We start from the raw sequence: 23,018 nt of genomic DNA on the forward strand, positions 1-23,018 counted from the left end.
ATGACAATCACACCATGTTTTAGCTAATACAGTACAATATGCAGAATGTGGCGCCTCAAAACGTCCAATGTTCAAATCGCTTAGTGTACGGCGTTCAGTCGCCAGTTATAATTTTTTCCGCGATGCTCCATTTCAATGGCATTCAGTCACGACAATCGGTGTGTGCCTTAGAGCCTTTAGTTCCCTACATGAATGTTACATATTCACAGTTCTCTATTTCCATGTTTGTGGAGACAGCTTGGCCCTTTTCTTTTCCAGCATGACTGTGTCACAGACCACAAAGCAGGCTCTATAAAAGGTGTGGGTTGGATGGCTCAACCCCATCCAGCTATGGGACGAACTACAACAAAGTTTGTGAGGCCCTCTATTCTTCTAACATCAGTGACCTCTGACCCTGCCAATTCCAGGTAGCCTTCCCAGGAGAGTGGAGGCTGTTAGCTTTGATATATAATAGAATCTAAAAGGTTACCTACTCAATATTATTTCCCCACTCCTGGTAGGTGTAATGATCAGGTGTTGTTGCCTAAAGTTTCAAAACTAATTACAAAATGCCCTATTCACACAACATGAGTGAGGATGAAAGACATTTCCGAGAAAGATCCTTTGTATTTCCGGCATCGTATCAAGGGCAGAGATAGATCGGGGAGAGGAAAATTATACAAGAGCTTACACAGCATCCTTCTAACCCACCTCTACTTGTAAGCAAAGGCTTCCAGCCACGAAGCTATTGTCACAGCTCTTTGTCAATGAAAGTCACATTGAGGGAGTGCATGGCCCACACAAAGGATAATAACTGAGATCAAGAGACATTCTCCCCTGACAAGTGGGAGTCCCCTAGTGTTGACACTCATTCTGACACTATTGTCTTTCAACGACTAGTAGACAAAATACCTTTTCACAAAGTTTAATATAGTCCAATCCCTGCTTGAACAAAAGTGTATTGACTTAATGCCGCCAATGTCATCCGACTGCAATGGTTCCATGCCATAACAGATATACTGTCAGCTGGGTTTAAGACGCCAAGAAAATAAGGGCACCATGAGAGATCGTGTATGCGATGCCCCTGGCCGATGTTTAAACAAGTTGATGCTGATTTTGTTTTTGAACAGCTGAGTTAGCAGATTTATCTAGGCTGGATAACAAGTTGTAGTAGATTCCCCAAACAGTATTCTGTGGCGGTTGTCAAGCTGTGGGCCAGATGGACTTTATTGCCTTGGTGACATCAAGATGGAAGTTCCGGTGCAAGACACGGACTGGTGACCGATGTCCAAGTGGAGGTTAATCACTGTAGGCGGCTCAACTGTGGCCTGGACAGTTGCAAACTGAGTCACAGATGCTCAGATGCAGAGTATTGGAGGAGTGCTATCCACACATACGATCTGGTAATCCATCCATCCATCCATTTTCTACCATTTATCCGAGGTCGGGTCGCAGGGGCAGTAGCTTTAGTAGGAACGCCCAGACTTCCCTCTCCCCAGCCACTTCATCCAGCTCTTCCGGGGGGATCCCGAGCCGTTCAAAACAGGCTAAGTTCCAGAGGTGTTGGGGTGTAATTGTTGATCCTTGTGGTATTTTGATTTCATAAACCTAATATTAAGACACCTGGGAACTCTTTTAAATTCATCTACAACGAAGGAACTGCTTCAAAAGGTGCGGAAAGTGAAAAATACCATGAAAATGGGTACCAACCGTCTGAGCTTTCTTGAATAAATAAAAAAAAGAAAGAAAGAAAGGTTGCAGCGTCAATGTTTGTTTTGACTGTCAGAGCTACTCTTGTCTTCATAACCCAAAGAAATAGCAAAATGTTCTTCCAAAGTGCAGGGAGAACAAAAAGAAATACCCAGATGAGAAAATACCAAACGACAGCCGCTGACATATGACTGCCTGCTTGTCATTTCCCATGACATCATCAATTATACGACTGCCTGCAAAGTCTCAACAAGGACAGTGACAGTGGAACACTCATATCAATGAAGAATTTTTCCCAGATGGGTCATTTACAGAAGAAACCTCAACGAAATCAACTATGGTAAAATTGTTTTAAAGATGGGAATTGATTAATTATATATTCACTTTTTATAGGTAAAAATAATTCAAAATCGCCCCCAAAAAGGTCAGACGAACTACTGGAACAGATGGTGTTCAACTACCAAGGTTTCACTGTTATTTAAATTAATAACATATTCATTTCTGTACAATAACATATACTTAATTGATTGAGTGTTAGTCTGTTGTATCAATTAAAGGTGCCATATTTTACCAAACCAAATTTTTTTAGTATTTGCGATGTAATAGTTGGCTCTATGGTTAATTGGTTAATATGAATTAAAATCGTCCACGCATTCCTGAGTTCGACACCATTTTCTGCCGAGAGGCCTGAAATCAGGTCATTCAAATTTCTTGAGCTTACTATATATATGTCACTTGCGAAGATCTCCGCCTACCTCTCAGCTCCTGAGCCAACGCTTTTTACATAACAAACACGTGTACTCTCAGAAGTGGGTCTTCTACACGGAGGTAACCAATCAGAGGAAAATGGTCAATCTTGGCCAAAAATTGACAAAGCGGATACAAAATTGGGTCAAACAGAAGTAGCTGTCAGAGGGACCTTTTCTGGACACTCGTATCACAAAACCAAGGTGATTTTTAAAATGAAATTGACACTTTTATAGTAAGTCCATGTTAGGCTAAATTCACACGGCAGGGCATTTTTTTGTTAAATCCAATCTTTTTAGACGATCACATGAAAACAAATTCGACTTCTACTTTGGATGGAACGCGTCGGTGACATCACATGCATGCGCACAAAATAGGACATCACATTGTGCGTGCGCACAACCACGAGTCACCATGTTGACAGAAGTAAATACTGCACCTCACATATGTTTCCTCATGACACATTTGTGGAGATTTCAAGGATTTTGTGCAACCGGAGCCAACATTTTCTTAAATTCGAAAGCATCTTCTTTTCGCCACTGACTGCTTGCTGCCCTTTCACCCGTCATTCCCATTTTGTGGCGTGTCTGTTTTACCCAACAATTGTGACGTTTGTAGCCGTGATCACATACAGGTCGGATGCGTGTCCTGTGAGCGTCCATACTCCACTCGCGTCGGATACATATCCAATTTATATCCACATATGAAAGAGGCCTGGGTTGGATATGAAAAAATTGGAGTTGTACTGATCACATTGAGCTGAAAAAAAAAAAAAAATCAGACACATGTCACACTGGGGTAAAAAATCTGAATTGACCTGTATTGTGAACAGCCTTAGAGAGTCACTCTACGGAGGTCTAAATAGCAAAAATATCAGAACTTTAAATGATTACTGTATTGTTAATTTTGTTATTTTAGGACTGCATGTCTGAAGATAAAAAAGTCCATCGCAGGGCACATATATATATATCTAGATACATATAGCTGCAGCCCTAGAGGTAACCACTCGTTCACCATGCCAAATAGAATTTGTTATGTATATGAAAAAAAAGCAGAAGAAAATAAGTTTCATTCTGGTCTGAAACTGCAAAAAATTACACCACATTGAATGCATCACTTGGAGGCGAATTAGGTTTTCCAGTATAGTCTCTTGACACATGGCTGATGTTAAAATAAGATAAGGCTAAAGCCGAGATTTGAACGACTGGGAGGCAAACATGCGAACCACTAAACTACTATGCAGGCCATGCAAACAGCAATGTCAAATTTTGGTAGGAATATGACAGACACAAGACCGTAACACTGTATTTTCAATACAATGGACTTTCCACTGGTTATTGCCTACTGCAACTTTTGCCTACTGCCAACAATCTGTTGCCAGCTAAGACTTCCCATTTAGGCAAGGTCGCAATGTAAGTAACCTGTGTGGGTGACGTAGTCTCGCCGATTATGATGTGGGACGAGAGTTCATCAGTGTGTGAGAAGTACAAGTACAGAAGCACAACATGAATGAAAACGATAAATGAAGAAGCCATCCACAGGCCTTCTACTGGGAAGAAGGTAAATCACATCCAAGAACAGCAGTCTCCCTTCTACAGTACAGATCAAACCTGGAAAATCCCGGTGATAACAGCAAAATAACTGTATAAAAACTAAGATAAGCTGATTGTGGAAATTAACACAGCACAGTGATACGGCTATGTTATTTACCGTACCACTGACCAGTGACCTGAACTAAAACCAAGTAGTGCTGAAGCAGCACACCGGACTATAAAAAGGTAAACAACAATGAAAAGTTCTCCGTTTGAAGTTTAGGTGTCAAAATATATTGTTACATTTTGCCATAAAACAAACGCATCCAATAAATTGTGTTGAAGGTTTTTTTCCCCAGAGTAAAAGACTCTCCACCTCATAACCCTCATCTGTGATACTGTAACTCATTTAACTAATATGTTAAGGCTAATTTGACTGATAGAATACTTTTTTAAACCTCTATAGAATCAGTTGATAACAAGCCTAGGAAGAACAGACTTTACAAAACTTTCTGACACAGCCAATATGCAAAGCAAAGATGTTTAATTTGTGAGCACAATGTTGATGGACACTTTTATTCCACTCTGCAAGATATAGCGGAAATGAAAGAGTTCGCTTTTTGCAGCAGAAGTGAAAAAGTTGTCAGCAGAGGTGCTCCCTCAGACAACAAGAGCAAGTGGGGGAGGGTGGATAAGTCATAAATCTTTTGGAAAATAATAACTCAGTTTGTGTCAAATATGAATTAGGCAGTCAAAGTTAGATTAATGATGTGTGGCATATTTTCTTGATTGCAGCCTGCCAAGGAGTCAGTGTGAGAAATACATCACAATGTTGTTGCAAACTTTCTGGAATATTTTCCTTTCTGCCTCTGAATGTTAGCATGCACCACATCATGATGCACACAGTAAAGCGATGGCAACATGTACAGCACCAATATAATGAAATGCATCAAATCTAGTTGTACATATAGGATGCATACAAACAGCATTGAGTGCAGTTAAGTGGGATTTTGAAGTCCAGTGGACCCCCACATATTTGCAGTTCGGCATCCTTGTATTCACCAATTCACACTTTTTTCCACAATTTCTTTTCCCATTTTTTGCCCCAATTTTTACATTTTCTTTTCATTCATATTTTTGTTTTTATTTTTTATTTTTTATTTTTTTTTGGGGGGGGGGGGGGGGCAAACCCCAAAAATGCTTATTGGCAGTTTATTCCCACTTATTCAAGAATTTGGGGGGGGTTAACTTTTTTTTTTTCTTTTTCTTTTTTTCCTCAATGCAATTATAGTGGGGGTAAATTATCTATGGATTTTTGCGAGTCGCGGTACGGCCTGGTCCCAATCTACAACGAATAGCCTCACATAATTTTCAGTGCATGTCCAACATAAGCCAAGTCCCCCTGTTAAGTCAGAATTCTCTACTACTTTACTCGGGATGCACCGATACCAATACCAGTATCTACAGTATAGACGACACCACAGTCATCGGCCTCATTAAAGACGGTGACGAGTCTGCGTATCGACAGGAAGTGGAATGGCTGGAGCTGTGGTGCGGCCGACACAACCTGGAGCTGAACACGCTCAACACTATAGAGATGATCATGGACTTCAGGAGGCATCCTTTGCCTCAGCTACCCTTCACGCTGTCCAACTGCCCTGTGTCAACTGTCAAGACCTTCAAGTTCCTAGGAATTAGTCTCTCAGGACCTGAAGTGGGAGACCAATACCAACTCCATTCTCAAAAAGGCACAGCAGAGGATGTACTTCCTGTGGCTTCTGAGGAAGCACGGCCTGCCACAGGAGCTGTTCAGGCAGTTTTACACAGCAGTCATTGAATCAGTCCTGTGTTCATCCATCACAGTCTGGTTTGGTGCTCCCACAATAAAGGACAAACTCCGACTACAATAGACTGCTGAAAATTTTGTCTGTTCCCCCTACCCATCCTTGAGGACTTGCACACTGCCAGAACTAGGACAAGAGCATGCAAAATCCTCTTGGACCCTCCACATCCTGCTCACCACCTCTTCCAGCTCCTTCACTCAGGTAGCCGCTATTGAACAATGCAAACTAGTACTAGCAGACATTCCAACAGCTTGTTTCCTCTTACCATTAACTTCTTAAACAGTTAACATACAATTCGATTGGAACATGCTGCCAATTTTATCTTGAGATTGTAGTCGCATCTCTGTCAGGCCAATTATACATTATTCGTGCACTCACTGTAGAAGTCTCGCCACTCTACATCTATTGTTGACCAATACTGGCAGCACATATGCTTGAGAAGTATCTCCACCATTTGCACAATTGACAATGGTCACTTCACCAGACTATTGTTGTATTAGCCATTTCAAACTGCTCTAAATTGCTAGAGGACTCGGCATCATTTGTACAATTGTCACAAAAAAAAAATAATGTATCGGCATTACCACATTACTGGTAACCTTTTATTGCTCAGTGACTGTACATAACTTCAGTTTTACATAGTGCCCATTAGTGTTTAAACTGAGACACCATATAATATAACTTTATTTATAGAGCCCTTTAAAGAACAGCCATCGCTGTAAGTGTTGTACATAATAAAGATCAAACATAAAACACAATAAATAAAATATTATTTCCTTTACTAAAATTACTTTTTTGTTTTTTTTGTTTGTCCTGTTCAGCTGTTAGGTCAAGCAGAATGGAGGATCTGTATCCCTTTTATGCCGGAACAGTTTTAATGTGTCACAGTGGAGTTTTTAAGCTGCCACTGTGGTTTCGTTTAGTATTATAATGGATGTTTATTTAGAATCAGAGTCGATCAGTCGAACAGAACAAAGTTTCTAGAGGGGAGAGAGAAATGAAGACAAAAGAAAAAGCACTAATTGTAAACAGGATTAGAAAAGTAAATCATTACATATATACAAACATTTGATATGAGTGTTGTATGAGGCTGTAGTGCTACACCCTGTGAGGGAAGGAAAGGACAAGATAGAACAGGAGAAGAAGCATGCAGGACAAGGGTCGTGAAAATTACTTATCAAGCACTTTAAAGCACAACCACAGCTGTAACAAAGTGCTGTACATATTAAAGATCAAGCATGAAACACAATAAATAAAATATGATATGCTCTACTCAAGTTACAGTACGAATGTCAAGTTAGGAATGAAAATTACTGACTGAAACCATTGGTAAAATGTTGTCTGGGGCTTCACGCCCCTGGTAGGGTCACCCATGGCAAAAAGGTCCTACGTGAAGGACCAGACAAAGCATGGCTCCAAAAACCCCTATGATGAACAAAATATATGGATCTAGGTTTCCCTTGCCCGGACGCGGGTCACCGGGGCCCCCCTCTGGAGCCAGGCCTGGAGGTGGGGCTCAAAGGCGAGCGCCTGGTGGCCGGGCATGCACCCAGGGTAGCCTCCCTCCGTCTTCGGGTGGGCGGACGGGTCCTGACTGTTATTTGTGCCTATGCACCAAACAGCAGTTCAGAGTACCCACCGTTTTTGAGTCCTTAGAGGGTGTGCTGGAGAGCGCTCCCGCTGGGGACTACATCGTTCTGCTGGGGGACTTCAATGCTCACGTGGGCAATGACAGTGAGACCTGGAAGGGCGTGATTGGGAGGAACGCCCCCGCACCCGATCAGAACCCGAGTGGTGTTCTGTTATTGGAATTCTGTGCTCACCACGGATTGTCCATAACGAACACCATGCTCAAGCATAAGGGTGTCCACATGTGCACTTGGCACCAGGACACCCCAGGTCGCCGTTCGATGATCGACTTTGTGGTCGTGTCATCGGACATGCGGCCGCATGTCTTGGACACTCGGGTGAAGAGAGGGGCGGAGCTGTCAACTGATCACCACCTGGTGGTGAGTTGGCTCCGATGGTGGGGGAAGATGCCGGGCCGACGTGGCAGGCCCAAACGTATTGTGAGGGTCTGCTGGGAACGTCTGGTGGAATCCCCTGTCAGAAGGAGTTTCAAGTCCCACCTCCGGCAGAACTTCACCCAGGTCCTGGGGGAGGCGGGGGATATTGAGTCCGAGTGGACCATGTTCCACGCCTCTATTGCCGAGGCGGCCGACCGGAGCTGTGGCCATAAGGTAGTCGGTGCCTGTCGTGGCGGCAATCCCCGAACCCGTTGGTGGACACCAGCGGCGAGGGATGCAGTCAAGCTGAAGAAGGAGTCCTATCAGGCCTTTTTGGACTGTGGGACTCCTCAAGCAACTGATGGGTACCGGCTGGCCTAGCGGAATGCGGCTTTGGTGGTCGCTGAGGCAAAACCCGAGCGTGGGAGGAGTGGGAGGCCATGGAGAACGACTTCCGGACGGCTTCGATAAAATTCTGGTCCACCATCCAGCGTCTCAGGATGGGGAAGCAGTGCACCATCAACACTGTGTACAGTGGGGCTGGGGCGCTGCTGACCTCGACTCCGGACGTTGTGAATCGGTGGGGAGAATACTTCAAAGACCTCTTCAATTCCACCAACAAGCCTTCCCATGAGGTATCTGAGGCAGGCTCTCCTATCTCTGGGGCAAGGTCCCGGGGGTGGATGAGATTCGCCCGGAGTTCCTCAAGGCTCTGGATGTTGTAGGGCTGTCCTGGTTGACACGCCTCTGCAACATCGCATGGACATCAGGGACAGTGGCTGTGGATTGGCAGACTGGTGTGGTGGTCCCCCTTTTTAAGAAGGAGGACCGGAGGGTGTGTCAATCAATATTCAATAATCAATACTTGACTCCGCCAAGGCTGCCCTTTGTCACCGATTTGTCACCATAACTTTTATGGACAGAATTTCTAGGCGCAGCCGAGATGTAGAGGGGGTCCAGTTTGGTGGCCTCAGTATTGCATCTCTGCTTTTTGCAGATGATGTGGTTCTGTTGGCTTCATCAGGTCGTGATCTCCAACTCTCACTGGAGCGGTTCGCAGCCGAGTGTGAAGCGGCTGGGATGAGAATCAGCACCTCTAAATCTGAGACCATGGTCTTTAGTCGGAAAAGGGTGGAGTGCCCTCTCCAGGTCGGGGATGAGATCCTTCCCCAAGTGGAGGAGTTCAAATATCTTGGGGTCTTGGAAGAATGGAATGGGAGATGGACAGGCGGATCGGTGCAGTGTCTGCAGTGAGGCGGACTTTCTATCAGTCTGTTGTGGTGAAGAAGGAGCTAAACCGAAAGGTGAAGCTCTTAATTTACCGGTTGATCTACGTTCCTACCCTCACCTATGGTCATGAGCTGTGGGTCGTGACCGAAAGAACAAGATCCCGGATACAAGCGGCCGAAATGAGTTTCCTCCGCAGGGTGTCCGGGCTCTCCTTTAGAGATAAGGTGAGAAGCTCGGCCATCCGGGAGGGGCTCAGAGTAGAGCCGCTGCTCCTCCGCATTGAGAGGAGCCAGATGAGGTGGCTCGGGCATCTGTTTAGGATGCCTCCTGGACGCCTCCTTGGTGAGGTGTTCCGGGCACGTCCCACCGGGAGGAGACCCCGGGCACGACTACGTCTCTCGGCCTACCTGGGAACGCCTCGGGATCCCCTCGGAAGCGCTAGAGGAAGTGGCTGGGGAGAGGGAAGTCTGGGTTTGCCTGCTGAGGCTGCTGCCCCCGCGACCCGACCTCGGATAACCGGAAGACAATGGATGAATGGATGTGCCAAGAGCTGTTTCATATTGGCCCCTCTCACATAGTGAAATCGGGTAACTAAAACGTTAGAATGAATTCCACACCGCTGTAAACTACAACCTAGGACTGCATGATATTGGAAAAAAATGACATTACGATTTTCTTTCAACCTGCAATATACAGTATATTGCGATGTGAAATAATACAGGATCAGTGTTGGAAAAGTTCATTTTCTATGCGAACTAGTTCAGTTTATAGTTGATAATTCAAAATTTTGAACTAAGTTCACCGCTCCAAAAACGAACTAGTTCACAGTTCTTTTTTTTTCCCCAATATGTTGCTGGTGGGCTATTACCCTCAAAATAAGGGCATTTCATTTCCCTATTGTTGACATCCATTCAGTCCATAATAGTAGCAGCTGCAGCTTTTGCCCTACAATCTCAGAAATCTGAGGAAAAACTTGTTGCTTGAATGCTGTTTTTTAAATGAGGAATTAAACAAAAGTAGGACTTTTGCCCTTATGTGCAAACAAAAACATGTAGTTGGGCTGTGTGAGGCTACAGGGAGAAGCGATAGCAAGGGTGGAGGACTTCAAATACTTGGGGTCAACCATCCAGATCATTAGTGAGTGTGGTCAGGAAGTGAAGAAACGGGTCCAAGCAGGTTGGAACGGGTAGAGGAAGGTGTCAGGTGTGTTATGTGACAGAAGAGTCTCTGCTAGGATGAAGGGCAAAGTTTATAAAACAGTGGTGAGGCCAGCCATGATGTACGAATTAGAGACAGTGGCACTGAAGAGACAAGAGGAAGCAGAGCTGGAGGTGGCGGAAATGAAGATGTTGAGGTTCGCTCTAGGAGTGACCAGGTTGAATGAAATTAGAAATGAGCTCATCAGAGGGACAGCCAAGGTTCGATGTTTTGGAGACAAACTTAGAGAGAGCAGACTTCGATGGTTTGGACACGTCCAGAGGAGAAATAGTGAGTATATTGGTAGAAGGATGGAGGATGAGGATGGAGCTGCCAGGCAAGAGAGCTAGAGGAAGACCAAAGAGAAGGTTGATGGATGTCATGAGGGAAGCCATGAGGGCAGTTGGTGTTCGAGAGGAGGATGCAGGAGATAGGCTTACATGGAAAAGGATGATGCGCTGTGGCGACCCCTAAAGGGACAAGCCGAAAGGAAAAGAAGAAGATGATTGTACAAATGTATCTAATATGTGGCCATTTTTTAATTTTATTTTAATAAAGTGATCATGTTGATAATAATCAGGTTCTCCTCCTCACAAACCGATAGACTTCTTGTATGTATAGTATTCTTGAATATAAAACAAAAAGATCTTTAGTCGTGTTTTTATTTCATGGCTGGCCCCAAGTCTGAAAGGCTGAGAAACAATTACACAGGCTGTCAACAGCTGCAGCATGTCTTCCAACATACTCCCATGCTTCAGCACAACGTTCAAACACTTTTTCACAGTCAAAGTCAATAGGAAGGGTGAAAATCCACTGTAAAGTGCGTTTATCGCTGTCTGACTTGACATCCTGATGTTTCTATCCCCCTCCTTTCACCTTTGTACAAGCTTTCTGAAGTTTATTCATGAATGCATAAATAGATCCAAATGGAGACTGTCTGTTACAATGTTTAAGCAGCAGGGACTTCCCCTATTTGGCACATAATGATCAGCTGATTATCTTGTCCGTTCCTCGATAACTCATCAAAATTAAGTTGATTAGATGAAAATCAAGCAAGCCTGCACAATATCTGACATCTGAAGTGGGGGCCAACAATGCAAATCAATCGAAATGTTGTTTACTGTATGTTGCTACTGGAAGACAATGTTTATGGCAGAATAATTATGTAATTAAGAGAAACAGGGGTTTCATAATGTCTTCTGTGGAGGGAAAGAAAAGGGAAAATTATGGCAAAGACAGCAAGAAGACAGATGTGAGGAAAACGCATTATGTACCAACAAAATTATCTGAATGAAAACTCAAACTGACAAAGGTGAAACACATGGCATGGTAACATAGCTTAGATAGTCCCTTGATATTTGCTTAGATAGTCCCTTGATATTTGCTAAAATAAGCTCTTACGTCCATGCTGACTAACACATGCATAAACATAAGCTTGGTCACAGCACAACAAAACATTTAAAAGTATCATAAATGGGAAGGTGATTCGTGAAAGAAAGCCACCTATATCATGCTGATTTATTAACTGGCACAAATAGAGATGGTGACAGACAAGCTGTAGCAAAGTCCCAGTGTTGATGTTTTAATCTACATAAGGAGAGAAATTGAGGACCAGCTGATTGATTACAGTTCTGTAACGCATCTATCAGCAGTTCCGCCCACTCTAACTGGAAAAGTAACAATAAAGGGGATCCCACGTTTGTTTTTTGATTAAATTCCATTTCCTCTACCATGAATTATTCCACTTTCTTTTCTTGTTTGCATCAAAACGTACTGAATGTCCTTTAATAATGTCCTAAGTATGGATTTAAACAGTGACTATACTGTATCCTAGAGGAAACATGAATCACTATCTGTTTGTTCATTGACTTTGCACTTTTTCAAGGCTGCTTCTGACAGCGGGTTCAACTAGAAATTAACCCCTCAGTAAAGTCAAAGTAGGGAAACAAAAAAACACTGTGTGATGGCACTAAAATAGAATGAGTTGTGTGTTTGGTAAAAGGATGCATGCATCCATCCTCTATACTACTTTTACTGCTCAGGGATACAGGGAAGCTGGAACCTATTCCAGTTGACTAAAGGTGAGAGGTGGAGTGCATCCAGGACAGATCTTCAATTAGTCACAGTACAGATTAAGAAAGAGCGCCAACTACTCACACTAACAATCATACCTACAGGAAATTAAAGCCCCATTTCCAACAAGTGTTAAGGTTTGGTTCAGTTTGGTAGAGTATGCCTTTCTTTGCCTTTCCACTGTCAAATGTCCCAAAATATCCAATCCACCTATCGCTTTTTCTCAGCATTCTCTGTAGTGTAGTGGTATCAGCCAATCAGCAGAAGAGCCTTCAACGGTTTTAGGATCAATACCGCAGGTCTGGATGTTGTTGTTTTTTTCATGGGGTCAGTGAATCTTTTCTTTGGAGTTCCATGAGGTCGATAGTCATCACAAAGCTCTGAGTACAGAACAATCTTAGTCAGGCATACCTAAAACATGGTCAAACCATCGAAGTTGGCGTTGATGTAGAATGGCTTCGATGCTTGACAGTCCACATTTGCAAACAATCTCAATGTGGGGAACACGATCGCTCCAAGAGATCTTTTTTTGGAGGCAACAGATGTGAAAAGTCTCCTACAAACTGTTCGGTAAACAGCTATTTTAGTGTGACGGTATGTCGAGTGGCTGAAGAAAATATGTTCTTTGAGGCGCCCAAAAGCAGCTGCAGCGAGACAAATACAATTTTGCACATCTGAGTCAATGGTACCAGAATATGAAATTATACTACCAAGATATTTAAACTGATTGACATCTTTCGGAGGCCTGTCATCAATTTGAACCAGAACAGGAGGGTCACTACTCTGGAAAATTCTCAAAATTTCTGTTTTACTCTCCTTCACCAACATCCTGGCTCGTGTGTAGCTGATGACAGCGTGGATTGTAAAAGGAGTGCTTGTCACAAGAGACCAGCGCTGCATCATCAGCAAATTGTTGTAGTTCATACACAGAGTGGGAGCTGGTGCGGGTTTTGGCTTTGAGGTGACGTAGGTTCAGAAGTCCTCCATCGAAGCGGGTACGAAGGTGCACTCCATCCTGAGGATCCATATTGTGCCAAGTAAGGAGTGATACAAGCAACAATGTAGGTCTTGAACAGGATGGGAGCAATGACACCCCCCTGTTTAATGTCAACATTGACATCAAAAGGCTGAGAGAGAGAGCTCTGGCTTACAACACATGCTTTCATGGAATTATGCCTTCATGGAATCATCACGGAAACATGGCCTTGCTGCTGATCTATCTCAACGGAGACACCTGGTACAAGTCCAGATAAACAAATTTGAAGAGGAGCGAATTCAAGCTATCTGGATCGATGAGTTCCACATCAGCCTCTATCCTACACAAAATCATCCACTTGCCCTTCCTGTGGACTTCCTTTCTGTAAATCAGTTATTGAACTCACATCTATGGAGCAATGAGTGAGGAGGACGTCGTCGTACCAACAGACAATCTTAGTTGGTAGCAGCCAGAGATGGGTAGTTATAAACTTAATTTACTCCATTGCATTTACTTAAGTGACCTTTTGGATAAATTGTACTCGCCAGAGTAGTCTTAATGTAACATTTTATTGTTACTTGAGTATTTATGTTAAGAAGAAACACTACTTTTGCTTGCATTGCGCTTGTATGAAGAGATCCACCAGTATCAGCATCTTTATAATTAAACTTTAAAGGAATATAGATAGATAGCCAGAAAACTCCTGAAGTTAACTATCCCAAACATTACAACAAACAAATGGGCAGTATATTTTTACTTTTGCAGTGCTGACATTTGGATCATTTGTGCGCATGCCTGGTACGCGTACCAACTTGAATCCAGAAATGTAGTATGAATGGAACCAGGTGCGCATCCAAATTTCATGTGCAATGTGCGGCATGCAATGTGGAAAGTGTGATTTGGCCTTAAGGTGGAGCTGGGCTCGCTGCAAGATTAGTCAATAAGGGACTTGTCACTGCCTTCTTAGAAATGAAATGGAGAACAATCGTTTAAAAAAAAGTGGATTACGATGGGGAGACGATTCAAAGATTACAGATAATGTCAGGACACAGCTCCTCCATACAGTGTCCCATGTATCTTCTTAGTTCAATTCAGTGTCAATTTAGACAATGTCCTGTGGCAATAATGTCACATTATTCTAGTAACTGACACCGCTTTCACCACCCCTCCTTCACTCCCTGTGGAAACACAAGCCAGCTAAAGTTTACCCCTCTGAACTGAAATTTAATTGTTTGTGGATAGATGGCCCAAGTGTTGTCCTCACTTAACCTAATATACTTGTTTTATACAGTAACTGTGTGAGAAATCCAGAGGGAGCAAGAACATGCAAGATCTAAGTTAACACATATTCCAACCCCAAGCGTTTTGATGTAAAGCTACAGTGCGAGCCCTCTTCAACTGTGCTGCTTTAGTCAAACGATGAGATATGACAAAAATGTCCAAGGTGCAGAACTCTATCTTGATACTTGAGTAATAGTCCTTCGTTAGTGGGATCCGCCCATCTATCAATTCATCATTCAATGTTCTGTACCTCTTATCCTGTGTAGGGTCATGGCACCACATGGAACAATGATTTTAATAGAATCTGCAATTAACACGTGCAAGCAAAAATCAGGAATTATGTGATTTTTCCACTATAATATTATAATATAATTGAAAATGTGCAACAGTAAAGTATGCATTCATACTGGATATTATTACGAAATAAGTCTTATCTTTTGGCTCACAAAACAAAGGTGACATAAGAAGCTTGTGTCGAATTCCTTCCATGTCTAAAAATCAATGTTTAAAAAGTTGTTCAATCTAGATAGATACAATAACCACTAAATGGAATTGGTGGTGAAAGACAATCCAATGTGTAGTTTGTAGAAAACGGAAGGACATTCTGGGGTTCATATTTCAAGGTCACATCTATCGATCGGTCCAACATGCCTTACATGCTACCAGTCATCCATTCATCAATCCACTTTCACTTATCCTCACTAGGCTTTCTGTTGAGCTGGAGCCTATCCTGTTTACCATTTCGGTAAGAGGTGGGGTACACCCTGAACTGGTCACCTGCCAATCGTATGGTACACAAGACAAGACAAACAACCATTCACACTCACATTCACACCTATGGACCATCTTAAGTCTTCAGGGAACCTAAAATACAGCTCTGAGGTATGGGGTTGTAATCTCGGCTCCGGCCTTCCTGTAGAGAGTTTGTATAATCCCTCCATGTTTGCGTGGGTTTACTCTGAGCACTTCGTCTTCCTTCCACAATTCAAAACCATGCTTAAAGGGTCGGCGACTGGTTAGAGCGTCAGCCTCACAGTTCTGAGGACCCGGGTTCAATCCCCGGCCCCGCCTGTGTGGAGTTTGCATGTTCTCCCCGTGCCTGCGTGGGTTTTCTCCGGGCACTCCGGTTTCCTCCCACATCCCAAAAACATGCATTCATTGGAGACTCTAAATTGCCCGTAGGCATGACTGTGAGTGTGAATGGTTGTTTGTTTCTATGTGCCCTGCGATTGGCTGGCAACCAGTTCAGGGTGTACCCCGCCTCCTGCCTGATGACAGCTGGGATAGGCACGCCCGCGACCCTAGTGAGGAGAAGCGGCTCAGATAATGGATGGATGGATGGATGGATGCTTAAAGGGTCAACTGAAGAAAATTTATTGAGTGATTGATTTGCTTGCTTTACTGACACGTCTCCTCTCTCCTCCCCACCTCTTCTCTTTCTCAGAGCGTGGGCTAGGTGGCAATGAGCCAATTTAGGATGCTGCTATGAGGAATCAGCATAAACCCGTTTTTTACGATCATTAGGCTTTATCTTGTCAAGTCAAATACGACCGGATACACTCGTTACCATGGCGACGACAACAAGAGCGGAGCGCGCCGACTTTATATTATAAGGACAAAATGGGGAAAAAAAATGTGTTGGTGGGCACCCATGCTCAGGACAGGAGAGGATGTTCGTTTAAGGCTTGCTTGAGGTATGTTCCAGCACTTTTAAAACGATACGGCTCGCAAGCAGGCAACAAAACGTTATCTAGCCTAGCAAGCTAGTGGTACCGCGAACGGTTGGACGTAAACATGCCGCCGTTCTGTCGAATCATGCTCTAAAGTTTCGGTGTGTGTGAAGTACTTTAATTAAAAATAATTTAATTACACTAAGTTAGCACCCATTATTTCTGTCATGTAATATTGGTTTGACCTGACTGATTAGAACACACGATGTGACTAGAGCAGTGATTTCCAACCTTTATAGAGCCAAGGAACATATTTTACAATTGAAAAATGGATACATTAATTACTGTATGTACTTCCTGCCATCTAATAGAAGACCATTTATCATTTGTTCTGTGTGTCGCTATGCCTCACTGGCATAAATAGATGAACAAATATACATTATTTATTGTAAATATAATTTTTGTAGCAATTAAGTACACAAGTATATACAGTAAATGAACAAGTCATTTAAATAGACACATTCCTCCATCTTGTGATCGGATTGGTTATCGTTTTTTTTCAACTCGCTGATCGGTCCCAAAAATCCTGATCATGTAAAGCCTAGTTTTTAGTCCAACGGTGATTCAGTTCAAACATTTCCAAATAAAGTAAATTATAAAAACATATTTACATGCTAATAAACACACCATGGCTTTGAAAAGAGTAATAAATTGGTAAAAACAACATTCAGTCAAGTGTATTTAAAAAACTTTTTTTTTTTTATATTTTGCTCGATGTGCATGATGCAAGTACCTACTGAATCAAAGTATTTGTATTTGCGGGAGATCTTATAAATACTGCACTCTAAGACACTACACATAATTAGATGTGAATATAACTTAACATGTGTTGAATGAAATTTGTAGGAACTTTAATTACACGGTTTTGTGGGCATGAACAAAAGAGACTTCAGTCCCTCTACTGCCACTTGAAAGAAATGTAAGCATCGATACCAATATAAAACAATGTTTTCCATGTCAAATAAGTCAAATAAAAAATGCCGCCTCACACTGTTCTTATTTTGAACCACCACTGATCACTGAAGTATATTCCAAATAAAAACCACCAAAAGACATGGCGCTTACAAGGTCTCTCAAGATTAGAAGATACTTCACCTGTAACATAAGGCATTGTCTCTATCTTTACTTTGACAGCTCTTTTGGAGCTCCTCAAAAACCAAAGCAAAAATAAACAAACATAGGGACTCACATAAAAGATCAAATTAGTCTAAATGTTTGTTGGAAAATGACACAAAGAGGAGAAAATTTGCACCCACAATACATTCATTAAATGCATGAGACATTCAGAGAATTAAGAACAATGAGGCTATCCATAGAGAATCCTAATCCTTCTTCTGGTTTCACCTTGTTCATGTACTTTTAAGAAAGCTTTTCCAGCACCATGCAGCAGTGTTTAAATATATCCACTGTAATTGTAGTCTGTAAATTTAACATACAAATACGCATCCCAAAATTTGTACAGGCTATAAAATACTGTATTTTGTATATCGTTCGTCTTTACGTATCAAAAGTAAAGCTAGGATACTGTTGGCCTACGTTATAAGCAAGCGACCGTACGCTTAAATGAATGTTGTCCAATAGTCAAGCACTTTTCAAACTTTAACAACACAACACTGAATCCAAGAGAAGAAAGAAACTCTTTACAAAAGCAGATATTCAGAGTGAGGTGAGTCGGTATTTAAACGCATTGTACCTGTAGCTTGATAACTGGTGGCCTCCATGGTAGTTTTTTTTTTTTTGTAAACGTCTCTCTCGTTCAGTTCAGTCCAACTGGAAGTGAGTCAACAGGAGCATCGGTCTTCGGTTCTGTGTTGCTCTGAGCAACAAGCTGAAACGTGATATCTGTGGCGAACAAGAGCAGCTAACAGGTGTCTGTTTCACATCCAGGTGACAGTGAAGTATCCACAGTAAACTGCTGTTGTGTCCTTCCTTCCTTCCTCCTCCCGCCATGCACGCCGCCCTTTTGCTTGTATTCAAAAGTCCTAGGCCACCATATTTGCATTCAAAGCACGACTTTAATATCCAAACCAGACGCATACATTTAACTTGCAGACGGGTAATTACAGTATTGTTTTGTTTTTGTTTTCCCCGTCCTAAATCCCCCTGGATGCTGTCCAGTATAGTGGCTACCACACGAGGGTGTCCTTGCCCTTGCACTGCTGGTCCAACCGGGAAGGGTCACACGCGCTATGCACAAAAGTGTTGGTACTATACACAGAAAGTCAATGGTGGTCTTGCGTTGTACAAATGAAAAGGAAGGGGGGGGGAAAAACACAAATATAAACTTAAGGGAGCCTTATTGTAATAATAAGATATATGAGCTGTGGAGGAAGACGGCTGTGCATCATCTTCAGTGGCAGGAAATGCTTTAAAATATTTGAGTGCTCATGATACTGCAGACAAATACAATTTAAGTTTGATACGAGACGTGCATGGATTGAGAATGTAAATTCACGTTGTTACGTGTTATTAATTCAACTCTCAATACAGGGATAGGATCAATAGATAGTAAAACAGAGGCCCATATAAATGCACATTGAGTACTTTTACTGTTAGCTACAAGAACTTCCACTCTTCTGGGAATCCTTCCTAAAAGATTTTAGTGTGTATGTGGAAATTTTTGTCAAATCACCAAGATGAACTTTAAGGAGGTCATAAATTATAAGCCACAAAGACAAAGGAGCATACAAGTGCAATTTTTTTGTGGCTAATTTGTAAAAATATTGTGTGTTGCTCATTTGTATTATTGATTATTAAAATAAGAGCTTTATTGTATTTTAGTTAACAGTGGCTCCTTTGTATCCATCCATTCTAAATTCCGCTTATTCGGTTGAGGGTCGCGGGTTGCTGGAACATATCGCAGCTGACTTCGGGCAAAAGGCGTACTACAGCCTGAACTGGTAGCCAGTCAGTTGCAGGGCACATATAGACACACACAAACCATTCGCACTTACACTGTCACTGAGTGGGAATTGAACCAACTCTGTCTGGACCGAAGTCAGGCGAATGTACCACTACACCATCAATAATAACTCAGCTCCTTTTTAGTGCTTTTTAAATTATAAAACTGTACCAGTGCATCCTTTTTCTACATTGCGCGTGTCCACCTGCCATACGTGTCATTGTAATTATTTTGAAGGAATCTTACTAATGTGAATTCACAATTTTTCACCACTTGAAAAAAATAATAAGTGTTTTGATTTATTCAAACAGCTTGGCACAACAATTTATTCAGTATACAAAGTCAAATACACATCTAAATATATTCCCCAATCTATTAACGTAAACAATATAAAACTTCATAAATATGCTGTAATTTGATTCAACATTATATTTTTTATTGTGCTGGAAATGCAGTGGAACCTCAACTTAACTAATAGGGGGGAGGTTCGTCCATTAAAGTCATTTATCTGTTAATTTGACACTTTTTGTTCGTGGCCTAAAAACACCTTGTACAGTAAATTTTTTTTGTAAATAAATACTATACTATATAGACATCGAACTTCACTGCAAAACCTTGGAGTTTTTCCTTGCCTTGTATGTCACTTAGTTTTTATTTTTCACCGTCATTTTCCTCACATACTCTGGCCACAGAAACTAGCAACTCCAACTTCTAAATAAGTTCCAATTTGTCACCAATACTAAGGTTATTGTGCTTCCTTTTCTCACCTCCATTACAATTGGATGCTATCATGAATGGCTTAACAGAAACAATACTGTATACTGTACCAAAATCAGTATAAAAAGTTGCACTGAAGTACTACAACAGCAGCTATTCCCAGAACTACCAGGCTCTGTCTGCTCATTGCGCTAGTAAACAACCGCAGTCAATTCTGGCACTAAAGAACTTTGCTCGCTACGCGCGGGCGTTTTGAGCTCCAGACGGATACTACTATTTCTGCAGGTTTTATCTGTTAAATCCAAAGACCGTTAATTTGATGTTTTACTGTAATTTGGAACTAGAACCACTCATCCGTAAGGACTTTCATTTGGAACTTCTGAATCAGTTTGAGCCCTGCTTTTGCAAAAAATAAACAGTAACTACATATTGGAAAGATTCTCCTCTTCTTTGTGACTACTGTCGAAGTGCACTTAAGCAAGGCATCGACGCCCCTCACACCACCTCCCATGTTAGCTTAGGAGTGCAACACTTAACTCTCACATCTCAGCATGTGTGGTCTGGTTCTGTGTGTGATGTGGAACAAAAACATGCAGCCCAGTGTAAACTGAATTTCATAATTATATCATAAATGCATTATAAATAAATGCATGTATGTATTGCCTTTAAAACAGAATCAGAATCAGAATCAGAATCATCTTTATTTGCCAAGTATGTCCAAAACACACAAGGAATTTGTCTCCGGTAGTTGGAGCCGCTCTAGTACAACAGACAGTCAATTTACAGAACACTTTGGAGACATAAAGACATTGACAAAAAACAACAACAAACAACAATTGTGCAAAAAGATGCAGAGTCCTCAGTTCGAATGGCTAATGACGCAATAGTCCGGTGCAATGACCATTGTGCAAAGGGCACTGAGACTTCAAGGAGTGTATGCGGTTTAAAGTGACGAGTACTGCGATAATCTGGGACAATGGTTGTGCAAATGTTACAGATACTCCTCAATTAGTGTGCAAATGAAGCAGATACTACTCTGGCATGAGTGGCCACTATATGCAAATAGTGCAGCACGGCGAGACAACTACAGTGAGTGCACGAGTAATACATAATACAGAATACAGAAATGTGACAACGAACTCAAGTCAAAAAATTGCCAGCTTGTTGTAATGGAATTGTAAGTTAGCTGTTCAAGAAGTTGATTGCAAGAGGGAAGAAGCTGTTGGAATGTCTACTAGTTCTAGTTTGCATTGATCGGTAGCGCCTACCTGAGGGAAGGAGCTGGAAGAGCTGGTGACCGGGGTGGGGAGGGTCCGAGAGGATTTTGCACGCCCTTGTCTTAGTTCTGGCAGCGTGCAAGTCCTCAAGGGTGGGTAGGGGGGGTACCGACAATCCTTTCAGCAGTTTTGATTGTCCGTTGCAGTCGGAGTTTGTCCTTTTTTGTAGCAGCACCAAACCAGACTGTGATGGAAGAACACAGGACTGATTCGATGACCGCTGTGTAGAACTGTCTCAGCAGCTCCGGTGGCAGGCCATGCTTTCTCAGAAGCCGCAGGAAGTACATCCTCTGCTGGGCCTTTTTGAGGACGGAGTTGATGTTGGTCGTCCACTTCAGGTCCTGGGAGATTGTAATTCCCAGGAACTTGAAGGTCTCGACGGTTGACACAAGGCAGCTGGACAGCGTGAGGGGCAGCTGTGGCGAAGGATGCCTCCTGAAGTCCACGATCATCTCTACAGTCTTGAGCGTGTTCAGCTCCAGGTTGTGTCGGCCGCACCACAGCTCCAGCCGCTCCGCTTCCTGTCGATATGCAGACTCGTCACCGTCCTTGATGAGGCCGATGACAGTGGTGTCATCTGCAAACTTCAGGAGTTTGACAGTCGGGTTCGCTGAGGTGCAGTCGTTCGTGTAGAGAGAGAAGAGCAGCGGAGAGAGGACACAACCTTGGGGCGCCCCAGTGCTGATGCTGCGTGTGGATGAGGTGGCCTCCCCCAGCCTGACCTGCTGTGTCCTGCCCGTCAGAAAGCTGTAGATCCACTGGCAGATGGCAGGTGAGACGCTGAGCTGGAGAAGCTTGGATGAAAGGAGTTCAGGGATGATGGTGTTGAACGCTGAGCTGAAGTCCACGAACAGGATCCTCGCGTAGGTCCCTGCACTGTCGAGGTGTTCTAGGATGAAGTGCAGTCCCATGTTGACTGCATCATCCGCAGATCTGTTCGCTTGGTAGGCAAACTGCAGGGGGTCCAGCAGGGGACCTGTGACACTCTTGAGGTGGTCCAGCACGAGACGTTCAAAGGACTTCATGACCACAGATGTCAAAGCGACAGGCCTGTAGTCATTCAGACCCGAGATTGCAGGTTTCTTGGGGACTGGGATGATGGTGGAGCGTTTGAAGCAGGATGGAACTTCGCACATTTCCAGTGATCTGTTGAAGATCTGAGTGAAGACTGGCGCGAGCTGGTCCGCGCAGACTTTGAGGCAGGATGGAGACACGTGGTCCGGGCCTGCCGCTTTGTTAATCTTTTGTTGTTTGAAGATGCGTCTCACATCCTGTTCATGGATGGTTAACGCAGAGGTCAGAGGTGTGATTGTGGTCGCGGGTGGGGCCGGGTTGGTGTGTGGTGTGAAACTGTCCTTTTCAAATCTGCAGTAGAAGGTATTCAAGTCGTTGGCTAGTGTGCTATTGTTCTCAGCTTGGGGGGATCGTCGCTTGTAATTAGTCAGCGACTGGAATGCATGCCAGACTGATTTAGAGTCGTTTGCGCTAAACTGTTTTTCCAACTTTGCTGTATAGATCCTCTTTGCAATGTTAATTTCTTTGGTCAGCTGGTTTCTAGCTCGATTATACAGGGCCCTGTCCCCGCTCTGATATGCGTCCTCCTTAGCTTGGCGAAGCTGCTTAAGTTTAGCAGTGAACCACGTCTTATTGTTGTTGAATGTGCGAAATGATTTTGTTGGAACACAGACCTCTTCACAGAAACTGATATAGGATGTGACAGTGTCCGTATATTCATCCAGGCTGCCAGCTGAATTTTCAAAGACACTCCAGTCTGTGCAGTCTAAGCAGCTTTGAAGTTCCATCTTGGCTTCATTTGT

At 42.9% G+C, this 23,018-nt stretch overlaps 1 protein-coding gene across 9 annotated transcripts in view; it reads right to left on the minus strand.

The window, feature by feature from the left end:
* Positions 1–18,990, minus strand: part of LOC133490256 (protein turtle homolog A-like) — a 72,190-nt gene extending 53,200 nt beyond the window's left edge. For 3 of the 9 annotated variants that reach the window (XR_009792143.1, XM_061800112.1, XM_061800111.1), the window contains exon 1: positions 17,999–18,988. The gene's annotated coding sequence lies outside the window, so the exon portion shown is untranslated. Of the gene's footprint in view, positions 1–17,998 lie in introns of all 9 variants that reach the window. The other 6 variants (XM_061800106.1, XM_061800104.1, XM_061800113.1 and 3 more) reach the window with 5 other exon arrangements.
* Between the last annotated feature and the right edge of the window lie 4,028 nt (positions 18,991–23,018).

The sequence above is a fragment of the Phyllopteryx taeniolatus genome, chromosome 15, assembly GCF_024500385.1.
Source record: "Phyllopteryx taeniolatus isolate TA_2022b chromosome 15, UOR_Ptae_1.2, whole genome shotgun sequence".
Lineage (NCBI taxonomy): Eukaryota > Metazoa > Chordata > Actinopteri > Syngnathiformes > Syngnathidae > Phyllopteryx > Phyllopteryx taeniolatus.